Raw genomic sequence first — 12,789 nt, 5'->3', positions numbered from 1 at the left:
ATACTCATTTGCAGATTTCCCTCAAGAGGGTTAATATTTCAGGGTGAATTGGATGACCCTGAGAAGGACGATCTTGAGCTCTGCTTGCTCCTTGCAGTATTTCGTCCATCTAACCCATGGGAAAAAGACAGAGTAGCAAAAGTGGATGGATTGAGGCTGTTTTATTTCATCCTCCTTTATCATCTGTATTAATTACAGTAGAGGCTCTAGTAACTGACCTCAGTTTAAATGACTTAGTAGATTACCCAGTGCTCTGTATTCCTGTGAAAAACATACCAACCAAAGCCCCTGGCATGCTGAGTGCACGTATCTGGCAGGCTTCTTTCTAGTAAGTCCTTCCATCTTCCACCTTTAAGTCCATTTTCAAGCATCATTGTCCTTGTGACTATAACTAACTTAATTAAATATTATGCAAACTGTTGAACTGTGACGGGAGAAAGTCATTTTTGCTTTGTTAAAATCAAAATAATACATGTACATAAGTTTAAAAAGTCAATGCATTTTCAGTAATACATTGTAAGTACAAGACTTAAAAAAATTAAAAACGGCAGTCCCTTGCCTTGTCTTTCTCTACTCTGTAAAGACAATCATGCCTGTATCTTTTAGACGATTTTTTTTTGGGGGGGGCATATAGCCCCAATTTTTGAATAGTACATTGATATTGCAACTTCTTTGATTTTTAAAAATTATCAATTTAGGCTGTTATCTATTAACTTTGTATTATGAAAGACAAAGTTTTCACTCTTTTATACCACCCCCAATACACACATTCTTTTTTATTTCTAATATAGGGTTGGCACCAATTTATAATTAATTCAATATTAAATATATACACTATAGTAACTATGTAAATATGATTTCTAGCTAGACTCTGTAGTGTTCTATAAGAATATTTCCTCTCTCATACCACTTTTTGTTTAACCTGAAGTTAAGAATTACTTAAATTAAAAAAAAAATTTTTTTTTCTTAATTGTCTTTTCTTTTGGTTAGTTTCCAATCTATTTATCTACCTATCCGTCTATCAACTCTAAACTCTGACCGAACTGTGAGTCTCACCATATTTGGTGGTTCTGTGTTCTTCCTGCAGTGGTCAGTCAGGTGCAGCCATAAACAGAGATACAAGAGAGGCTCAGGGCAACTAAGTTTATTATACTCACAGGCCCTAGAAACAAGAGGCAGGGTGCGCCATGCAGGGCCACGTGGGGAAGCACCAGTGTCCATCAGGCAGAAGGAACAATGGGAATAAATAAAAAATTTTTAAAAAAAGGAGCAAGGGCAAAACCAGGCCACTGTCTTTTTGGGGTTTCCTCAGGAAATGCTAGACAGCGCAGGGTAAACAGTTTAGGACTGGCCAGTTTGAATAATTTCGGCAGGCTCTAAACTACAGGGATAGTCCCTTAGTTGCCTGGTACCTTGGTCCTGGGAGGACTAAGGCAGAGATTGGACTCTTGCCTCCTGGGGTGTAGGGCCTGGTAAAGGAGGTGTGGCTCTGCTTGGGTGAGTTTGCACATCAAAAGTGTACTCTTGTACTCCTGGCTGAGCCATTTTGTTATCGCTTTATCTTTCTTTCTTTTTTTTTTTAATAGAGACAAGGTCTTGCTGGGTCTTGCTCTGCTATTTTGTCACACAGGCTGGAGTGCTGTGGCGTGATCATAGCTCACTGCAGCCTTAAACTCCTGGCCTCAAGTGATCCTCCTGCCTCAGCCTCCCAAAGTGCTGGGGTTATAGGTATGAGTCATCATGCCCGGCCCGTTTGCTAGCCATTGTTAGTGTAGTCTTTCCCCACCAAAAAGGTTTTTAAAATGTCAAAACATCATAATATACAGAAAAGAAAAATATAAACAATACAATGGTTAAAGAAATCAGATACTTGTATTCTGTCAATTCGATATTTTTTCTTGAAAACCTCCCAGCTAGTGCCCTCCATCTTTCTGCTGCACACTGGTCCAGCTGTACGTTAGATCGGCCGGACAGCTGTTGTCCTGGGACTGTCCTTCACCTTCATCCTGAGGATTCTTGCCTTTCCATTCTGTCCTCTGGTTGCAAAGGACAAAGATTTTTGTAATCTTTCTAGATATAGTTCCTGGGGAAAAAACTGCATTAAGTATATTCTTGAGAAAGGGATACAGAGAAATAAGGTTTTTGGAATATATGAGAACATCATTATTTGCCTGTCGTATACCAGATCGAGAGATTGATTTGATAGACAGTTATTCTAGGTCGCAAAAAAGTTTTGACTCAGCATTCTGAAAGACTTGTTCTCTTCCAGCTCCTCAGTCGCTGTTGAGAAACCCCAAATCCCTTCTGATTCCCAGTCCTTTATATGTGACTCTTTTTTGGGGTCTCTCTAGAAGCTTTAGGAGATTCTCTTCTTCCTTTCTCATTGAAATTTTACAGTAATGTGCCTTAGAATGAGGTGTTGTTGCTGTTGTTGTTCATTATGCATTATATTATGCTCAGGGAACCCTTTATTTTTTTTGAGACAGAGTCTTACTCTGTTGCCCAGGCTAGAGTGCCGTGGCGTCAGCCTAACTCACAGCAACCTCAAACTCCTGGGCTCATGCAATCCTCTTGCCTCAGCCTCCCAAGTAGCTGGGACTACAGGCATGTGCTGCCATGCCCAGCTAATTTTTTTTTTCTATATTTGTAGTTGTCCAGCTAATTTCTTTCTATTTTTAGTAGAGACAGGGTCTCACACTTGCTCAGGCTGGTCTTGAACTCCTGACCTTGAGCAATACTCCCACCTGTGCCTCCCAGAGTGCTAGGATTACAGGTGTGAGCCACTGCGCCCGGCCACTCTGAACATTCTTGTGTGAGTCTTTGTGTGGACATGTGCTTCCATGTCTCTTGGGTAAAAACCTATGTGTGAAATGGCAGTCATATGGTAGGTATATGTTTAAGTTCTTAAGGAACTACCCCAAAGTGTTTTGTAGTTTTAGAGCTCTAATTGTTCCATAGCCTCACCAACCCTTGTTATGGACAATCTTTTTAATTTAAACAATCTAGTGGATGTATAGTAATATCTTATTTTGATTTTAATTTGCATGGGATGTTGAGCTTCTTTTCAAGTGATTATTTACAATCTGTATATCTTCTTGGTGAAATGCCTTTCAAATATTTTGTTCATTTTCTTAGTACGCTGTTTGTTTTCTTATTATTGAGTTATAAGAGTTCCTTATACATTCTAGATATAAATCATTTGTTGGGTATATGTTTTACAAATATTTACTCCTAGTCTGTGGCTTGCTTTTTAACTTTCTTAACATTATCTTTTTTTTTTTTTTTTTTTTTTTGAGACAGAGTCTCACTTTGTTGCCCAGGCTAGAGTGAGTGCCGTGGCGTCAGCCTAGCTCACAGCAACCTCAAACTCCTGGGCTCGAGTGATCCTTCTGCCTCAGCCTCCCGGGTAGCTGGGACTACAGGCATGCGCCACCATGCCCGGCTAATTTTTTTTTTTTTATATATATATCAGTTGGCCAATTAATTTCTTTCTATTTATAGTAGAGACGGGGTCTCGCTCAGGCTGGTTTTGAACTCCTGACCTCGAGCAATCCGCCCGCCTCGGCCTCCCAAGAGCTAGGATTACAGGCGTGAGCCACAGCGCCCGGCCTTTAACATTATCTTTTGAAGAGCAGATGTTTTTTAAGTGTGTTGAAATCCAGTTTATTGATATTTTCCTTCTTATAGCTTATGCTTCTTATGTTCAATTTAAGAAATCTTTGTTAAACTCAAGGTCACAAAGATTTTCTCTTAAGTGTTCTTTTAGCGTTTATATTTTGTCTATGTTCCATTTCAAATTAGTTTCTGTGTATAGTGTGAGGTAAGGGTCAGGGTTTTTGGTTTGTTTGTTTGTTTTTTGAGATGGGGGAGTCTCTTTATGTTGCCTAGCCTGGTCTTGAACTCCTGGACTCAAGCGATCCTCCTGCCTGAGCCTCCTGAGTTGCTGGGACTACAGGTACACCCCACAGTGCCTGGCTTTAAGGTTCATTTTTTTTTTTTTTGCATGTGGGTATCTTATTATGTTTATATAGATCTATTTCTGAATTCTCTATTCTGTTTCATTGAGAGGTATATTATATATATATATATATACACACACACACACATATACCTCTCAATATATATATACATATATACACATGAGATATATATGTATATATACACCTACATATCTGTGTATATTTCATTTATATAAAGTAATTTGGAAATTATTCTCTCTGTCTCTATTTTGTGAAAGAATTTGTTAGATTGGTATTTCTTTTCTTTTTTTTTTTTTTTTGAGACAGAGTCTCGCTTTGTTGCCCAGGCTAGAGTGAGTGCCGTGGCGACAGCCTAGTTCACAGAAACCTCAAACTCCTGGGCTCAAGCGATCCTCCTGCCTCAGCCTCCCGAGTAGCTGGGACTACAGGCATGTGCCACCATGCCCGGATAATTTTTTCTAATATATTAGTTAGCCAATTAATTTCTTTCTATTTATAGTAGAGATGGGGTCTTGCTCTTGCTCAGGCTGGTTTGAAACTCCTGACCTCGAGCAATCCGCCCGCCTCGGCCTCCCAGAGTGCTAGGATTATAGGCGTGAACCTATAGGCCTTGTCAGTCTATCTATATCAGGGGTCCTCAAACTTTTTAAACAGGGGGCCGGTTCACTGTTCCTCAGACCATTGGAGGGTGTGCCCTGTGGGCCCTGGACAAGTCGGCTGCTAAGCAGGACAGGCAGCAGTGGCAAAAACACCCAGAGGGCCAGATAAATGTGCTAGGTGGTCTGCATGTGGCCCTCGGGCCATAGTTTGAGGCCTGATCTATATGTTTATCACTTTTATTAATCTTAGAGAACCACTTTTGGTTTCTTTGATTTTCTCTATTATTTATTGATTTCTTCCTTTAACTTTTTTTGCATATGGGTATCCAGTTGTCCAAGTGCCATTCATTGAAAATATTATACCTTGCCCATTAAATTGTTTTGGCATCTTTGTTGAAAATCAATTGATCATGTATCTGTTTATCAAGGAAGGAATCATTATTTCTTTCCTTCTATTTAGTAGGGGTTTAATTTGCCCCTTTATTTTTTTAACTTCTTAAGGTGGGAGTTTGGGTTATAGTCTAAACTTAAAAAAACCATAGGCATCTTAAAGCTATAAAATTTCCTCTAAGCACTGCTTTAGCTGAATTCCCCACATTTTGTTTCCTTCTCCTCCCATGTCTTTCTCTCATGTTTTGCTGTATTTCCATGACACATTTTGACTGTTGGGGGTAGTTTCTTTCCTCCCCTTACTTTGATGGGGTATGTTTTCATCATCATTCAATTAAAAATAATTTCTAATTTTCTCTTGTGATTTCTTCTTTGACCTATATGTTATTTAGAAGTGTGTTGTTTAATTTCAAAGTGTTTGGGGGTAGTTTACAGCTATTTTTTTGTTGTTAATTTTTATTTTATTTTAAAAATTTTTCTCTCTTTTTTTTTTGTTTTGATTGTTGTAAGATGAGTGAGATCATTTTTATATTTTTTGAGACAGACTCTTGCTCTGTCACCCCAGCTAGAGTGCAGTGGCATCATCACAGCTCACAGCAACCTCAAACTCCTAGGCTCAAGGTAATTTCCTACCTCAGCCTCCCCAGTAGCTGTAGCTACCCTCTATGCCTGGGTAATTTTTCCTATTTTTTTGTAGAGATGGGGTCTCCTTCTTGGTCAGGCTGGTTTCAAACTCCTGATCTCCAGGAATCCTTCCACTTTGGCCTCCCAGAGTGCTAGGATTACAGGCATGAGCCACTGTGTCCGGCTCCTTTAACTTTTTTTTGCATCTGTGTTCTTTTTCTGAAATTTTCTCTTGTTCATAAAATAATTTGGAAATTGTTCTCTCTATTGGAGAACAAGTATGTTGTATGATTTAAATATTTTAAAATATAGTAAGACTAATTCATGGCTCAGTGTATGGTACATCCTAAGATGAATGTTTTATGTACCTTTGAAAATAATGTCGACTCTGAAACTGTTGGTTGTGACATTTTATACATGGCAACTAGATTAAGTTGTTTGATAGTAATGTTGAATTCGTCTGTATCCCAACTGATTTTTTGGTCTGTTTATTCTCTCAATTAGTGAGAGAAGAGTGTTAAAATTTCCAACCATTATTATGAATCTCTCTTTAGTTCTGTTAATTTTTGTTTTATATATTTTGGAAGCTCTGTTATTGGGTACATTTCTCTGATGAATTGATTCTTTTATCATTACGAAAGTCCTTCTATCTCTGGTGTAATACTTCTTGTCTTAAAATCTACTTTGCCTGATATGAATTTAGTCACTCCAGCTTTCTTATATATACTCTTTGCAAGGTATGTGTGTGTATGTATATGTGTGTGTGTATATATATTCAATCCTTTTACTTTCCACATATCTCTATCTTTAAGTGTGTGTTTTTGCAGATAGCATATACTTGAGCTTTGCTTTTATATTCAGTCTGACAATCTGTGCTTTTTGGTTTATTGTATTTAATTCATTTGCATAGAGTTTAGTCCATTAACATTTAACATATATTGATAATTTGTGTTAAGGTGTACTAGGTTGCATTTCTTTCTTTCTTTTTTTTTTTTTTGAGATAGGGTCTTGCTCTATTGCCCAGGCAGGAATGCAGTGGCATCATCATAGCTCACTGTAGCCTCAAACTCCTGGGCTCAGGTGATCCTCCTGCTTCAGCCTCCCAAGTAGCTGGGACTACAGGCAGACACCACACTGGGCTAATTTTTTTTTTTTTTGAGACCTGGGCTAGAGTGCCGTGTCGTCAGCCTAGCTCACAGCAACCTCAAACTCCTGGGCTCAAGCGATCCTCCTGCCTCAGCCTCCCGAGTAGCTGGGACTCCAGGCATGCACCATCATGCCCGGCTAATTTTTTCTATAAATTTTTAGTTGGCCAATTAATTTCTTTCTATTTATAGTAGAGATAGGGTCTTGCTCTTGCTCAGGCTGGTTTCGAACTCCTGACCTTGAGCGATCCACCTGCCTAGGCCTCCCAGAGTGCTAGGATTACAGGCGTGAGCCGCTGTGCCCGGCCTAATTTTTAAATTTTTTTTGTAGCGATGGGGTCTCATTATATTGCCCAGGCTGTCCTCGATTCCTGGACCAAAGTGATCCTCCCACCTCAGCCTCACAAAGTGCTGGGATTATAAGCACGAGCCATCACTCCCAGCCTATCTTGCATTTCTAATTGTACCATTTGGTTTTGTTCTTTTGTTGTTCTTCTGTTCCATCTTTACTGCCTTCTTCTGGGTTAAGCAAATATTCCTTGTCATCCATACTATGTCTTCTATTGGACTTTTTATCTATACATATTTGTATTTTTTTAGTGGTTTCTCTAAGGATTGTATTGTGTGTTATTAAGTTATCATAGTCTATCTAGAATTAATATTGTGCCACTTCACATAAAATATAAAACACTTGTAACTGTATGTCTATTCCTTCCATCCTTTGTGCTACCATTGTCATATGTTTTAGTTCAATCTACATTATATACCCCACAACACAAAGTTAGCTTTCCTTTAGACAGTTAGTTGTCTTTTAAGAAAAATCAAGAGAAGGAAAAAAATATAATTTTTTTTAACCAGGTACGAATAGCCAGAGATAATTTTTTACATTTACCCAGATATTGACCATTTCTGGTGTTCCTTATTCTTTCCTGTAGATCTGATTTTCTGTCATTTCCTTTCAGCTCCCAAAACTTTTTATAGCATTTCTTACAGGGTAGGGCTGTAGGTGACAGACTCTTTCAGCCTTCGTTTATTTCATGTGTTCCCCTCCTTTCAAGGATCACAGCATTGCACTGCCTGTGTTGCTGCCTGGAAGCAGTTGGCTCAGGGACTGTGCAGATTTACAGTTGTTTGTGGCAGAAAGGGTAGGTCCCACACTATTAATAGCTACTTTGTCCTGGCTGAAAGAGGCCAGCTCTTCTGTTGCTTTCTGCAATTTCTTTTATTCAAGTATTGGATTTCTCAAACTTACCTTCTGAAATCCCCCCCCTCCCTTTCTCATTTTCTATTTACTTATTTTGTTTTATTTTCCAGGGGGTTTTCTCAACCTTTACCTCTATTGAAAAATCTAAATTTGACTATCATACTTTTAATTTATAAGAGATCTTCCTAGTTTTTTGATGAATTCTCATAAACAGGTCATGTTTCAAGAAAGCAATGTTTTCTGTTCTGTCTCTGAGGGTGGTAACGATACTTTCTTAGGAGAGGTTTCTTCTGCTCTCTGTATTGCTTTTCATTTACCTTTTCCATATGTTCGTTTTAAACCCCATCTTTCCTGCTTGGGGTTATTCTGTCTGGCAATCATGGGGCATCTTTTCATATTTAGAAGTGAGGCTCTAGCAGGTTGAGCTATTTCTGTGGGGTCAGGGCTTGTCCCCTGCTGGACCACACTGTCAAGTGCTCAGTAAGGACCTGGGCGTTTTGTTTGGAGATTCTGAAAGCTGGCAGGTGTCTGTGCACCTGCAGTCTCCCCACGAAGGAGTCCTGTGTCTTGCTTGAGAACAAGCCGCTGCCAGTGTCCTTGGGGCCTGGTCGGGGAGGGAGGTCGGTCTGTCCATTTTCCCTTACTCCCTCTGTTTTTGGTAAGGACTCTCATCCCTCGTGCCAGTGGCTGGTGTCTCCGCGTCCAGAGCCTCCCTAGTTCAACCTGCTCACAGTGAAGTCTCCCGCTTTTTCAGGGTGACAGGATAGTACCTGCCTTTCTGCCTGGGGTGGGAGAAGAGACCTAGGGTCTAACTAACTGCTCTTGATGAAGAATCTCAACAAATCCTCCCTTTTTAGCCCCACGTCACACTGCCACCAGAGGTCTCTCATTCCCAAGCCTTTCAACATTGTCAGTGTGGATCCCTTAACCTGGGACGCTTCCTCCCCTCGGCTTTAGCCCTCTCCAGCCTGCTGGGTCAGCGTCTGCTTCCTAGCGTCTCTTTGGCTGCTGTCTTTTTCCCAGTCTTCTTTGTCCCTATGGGATATTCTTTTTTGATCCCTTTACTCTCACTTTAGTAGGGTTTGAGGAGGAAGAGAAGACAGATGTGTGTGCAATCTGCTGTCTACCCACCTTCTACTATAAAGAAATGGAAACGGGGCCGGGCGCGGTGGCTCACGCCTGTAATCCTAGCTCTCTGGGAGGCCGAGGCGGGCGGATTGCTCGAGGTCAGGAGTTCGAAACCAGCCTGAGCAAGAGCGAGACCCCGTCTCTACTATAAATAGAAAGAAACTAATTGGCCAACTAATATATATAGAAAAAATTAGCCGGGCATGGTGGCACATGCCTGTAGTCCCAGCTACTTGGGAGGCTGAGACAGGAGGATCGCTTGAGCCCAGGAGTTTGAGGTTGCTGTGAGCTAGGCTGACGCCACGGCACTCACTCTAGCCTGGGCAACAAAGCGAGACTCTGTCTCAAAAAAAAAAAAAAAAAAAAAAAAAAAAAAAAAAAAGAAATGGAAACGGGAAATGGTTTTAAAAATCATGTTACAATGTGCATGACACAGAGGGACTCTGTGGAACTCTACTCAGAGGCCCATGACAGAAGCTTGGCCTTACATGAGGAGCTTGTGAATAAATAAGTGTGTATTTACATTTTTAGACCAAAATAGTATGCTCGAGCTATGTATGTGTGTTATGTGTAGATATACCATTTTGCTATCATTTCTTTGCAATTCTCCACTCTTGTTGAGATTTTCAGTTAATGAATTTATTATATTCCTGGCTGTGGTCTAAAAGACAGTCTCCTTTGGCCCAATAACCTTTATTTCATAGCAGATAGTGGCTGTCTTGGACAAGAGGAAATGGAAGTCCAGACAGAAAGTTACGTCTTTCTATTTTCCAGGTGACTAGATAGCTAAATTATCTGTGGAGGTGGGACTGAGTCTAGAGGATGGTACTACACTTCAGTCCTATTTTTCATTTGTTCATTAATTCTCTCAATAAATATTTGTTGGCCATGTACTCACCATGGGAATACAAATCCATTGACTTTTCCTGGTTGTTCACAAGCATAAAAGGGACATAGTTGTGCTTCCCTTGGGCTGGGTACATATTGATGAATGTCTTTCTTTCTTTCTTTTTTTTTTTTTACTACTTTTTTTCTGGAGGTAAAAATGTATCTTTGTTCTCTCCATTTTGGTCAGGGAGGCAACTGATCATGTGAAACAATCGTGGCAAGTAGAGGAAAATATTATACAAAAGGCTAAATATGCTATAGAAATTCCCTTTTATATGAATGGAATCATCTGGAATCCTTTAATAAAAGACACTGGTTAATAGTCCTTATTGGACACAAAGACTCAACAGAAATTTAATCTTCATTAAGGTTATCGTGCAGCAAGATTTAGCAATGGTGGAGGCCCCAGGGAAGGTTCTCTGCATTTATTATCAAGCCTTAAGCTTCCATGTTACAGCTAGAGACACACCCTTTACCAAAAGCAGAGGGAAGAGGCCGGGCACAGTGGCTCACGCCTGTAATCCTGGCACTCTGGGAGGCTGAGGTGGGTGGATCATTTGAGCTCAGGAGTTCGAGACCAGCCTGAACAAGAGCGAGACCCTGTCTCTACTAAAAATAGAAGGAAATTAGCTGGATAACTAAAAGTATATATTTAAAAAAAAAGCAGGAGGAAGAAATAGCTTATAGATAGGGGTGGCCAGACACCTTTCTAGATGCAGGTTTTCTTAATTCTGGGATGATGTCATTGAGAAGAATGATTTTTCTTAGAAGTGCATAGTTCACTTCAGTAGTATGGAAACAATGGGCAGTTTTATCCCACAAAGTAATTCAGCCTCAAATGACCTGGCCTGAAATTGGTTTTGGCAGGTAGCTTCCCCATACCTAAAACTATAGGTATGGGGAAAACTGCCATAAAACTGCCTAAAACTGCCATAAAACTGCCTAAAACTGCCATACCTAAAACTCCATGTGGCAATGTCTATGTCTACGTCATATGCTAGGAATAACAGTGGCCATATACACAGGAGTTGTGATTTTTCAAAATCTTTCTCTCTTGCTTTCTCTGTTATTTCCCTCCAGCTTTCCCCTTTCTGCACAAGATGCTGTCCTGGTGAGGGGGGGAAGTTGGGAAGTCTTAAGGAAAAAGGAAGACGGTTTGTCGGAACAAAGCAGAGTCTGGCAGGATGGAGAAAACATGGGGGAACCAGGCCTAGAGAGGGAGTGGGAGAGGCCAGGGGCAGGCAGATGTGGGGAGACCCGAGGGGTAGGGATAATTCACGTGTAAAAGAGGGAAGGAGCCAGGGCTCTCTTGGGAGTATTATATGTATGCCTCTCCTTTTATTTTATGTTTTGGTGGCCGACTTTGGAGATCTGAGAAAATAAGGGGTGGGTATATAAAAGTAGGAACTCACATTAGTTTTCATAAGTTTGTAACTGATTTTCCCATCTCTCTCTCTCTCTCTCTTTTTTTTTTAGACAGAGTTTCACTCTGTCACCCAGACTGGAGTACAGTGGTGTCATCATAGCTTACTGCAACCTCAAACTCTTGGGCTCAAGCAATCCTCCTGCCTCAGCCTCCCAAGTAGTTGGGACTATAGGCATGTGCCACCACACCTGGCTAATTTTTCTATTTTCAGTAGAGACAGGATCTCGTTCTTGCTCAGGCTGGTCTTGAACTCCTGAGCTCAAGCAATCCTCTTGCCTCTGCCTCCCAGAGTGCTAGGATTACAGGTGTGGGGCTTCCTATCTCTTTTTACTCAAGCCTGACAACTCAGGCTTGTAGGCTTTGTGCATGAGATGGGGAAGGGAGAGAAAGCTGCAAGAGTCCACTCTTCCCGTCACTGTCCAGGTTCATTAACATTTGAACAGAAAAGGCCAAACTCCTGGGAGTTTGAGGTTGCTGTGAGCTATGCCATGGCACTCTAGCCCAAGCAACAGAGTTGGACTTGCTTAATAAATAAATAAATAAACAACTCAAATAGAAAACAAAAAACTATTTTCTAGTATGAGCCTAACTTGGGCTGATACTTCTTTGGGGATGGGTACATATTGATGAATTTCTTTTCTTTTTTTCTACTTTTTGTCGGGAGGTAAAAATGTATCTTTGTTCTTTTAATTTTAGGCTAATTTCTATCACAGGACTTTGTGGCCTGAAGGAAGTTCTGCCATATGATTGTAGCTGTGAGCAAAGTGTAGCTCCAGGAGTTTTGTTCCTCGTAGCGGGGGGCTGTGGAAAGCAAGCGCCTATCGCAGGTGGTAGACTTGGCAGAGAGAGGGGCATATGGGCTCCGCAGCAGAAATAGATGTCGCCATCTGGCACACAAGCCCCTCAAATGATTCCATTACCTGCCTGTCCTACCCCTTATTCCTCATCCAGGTTGAGCGCAGATGGAATTTAGGATATATTTGCTTAATTTTTTTTTTTTTTTATGACCTAGTCCTGGTTTTAATCAAGTGGAGATAGAAGGTGATGTGCTTTGTTAGGGGTATCTGCCCAGGTGGAGCTTAAAGAAGAGGGACGAAGTTTCTGAGGATAGACTGCCTCTGATGTGATTGCTGGAATTGGAACTGGGGTGTTTCCTGTTAGAAGAAAGAACGCAGTCCCCAGGGAAGAGGCCAGTCAGCGTGCCAGCTATTGGGGAACAAGGAGGATTGATTCTTGGATGAGAGGTGGCTCTGCAGAGAGATTTCCTGGAGACACCTCTTGCCAATCTCCTATGTGACATTCAGATCAGACTCATGGACACAGAGCTTGGTAGGTGATTTGTTAGGTGATTAATTTTGTGTGGGATTTGAACATAAATGTCAGGTGATGGCAGTTAGGGGTATGG

General features: G+C 40.8%; 1 protein-coding gene across 1 annotated transcript in view; it reads left to right on the top strand.

Annotated features, from left to right (window-relative positions):
- Positions 1-12,789, top strand: part of FEZ1 (fasciculation and elongation protein zeta 1) — a 43,146-nt gene that overhangs the window by 15,134 nt on the left and 15,223 nt on the right. The gene's annotated exons all lie outside the window — the stretch shown is intronic.

This window comes from Microcebus murinus, chromosome 4, assembly GCF_040939455.1.
Source record: "Microcebus murinus isolate Inina chromosome 4, M.murinus_Inina_mat1.0, whole genome shotgun sequence".
Lineage (NCBI taxonomy): Eukaryota > Metazoa > Chordata > Mammalia > Primates > Cheirogaleidae > Microcebus > Microcebus murinus.
Note: the sequence above shows the minus strand (reverse complement) of the source record. Positions and strands in the feature narration are given on the sequence as shown.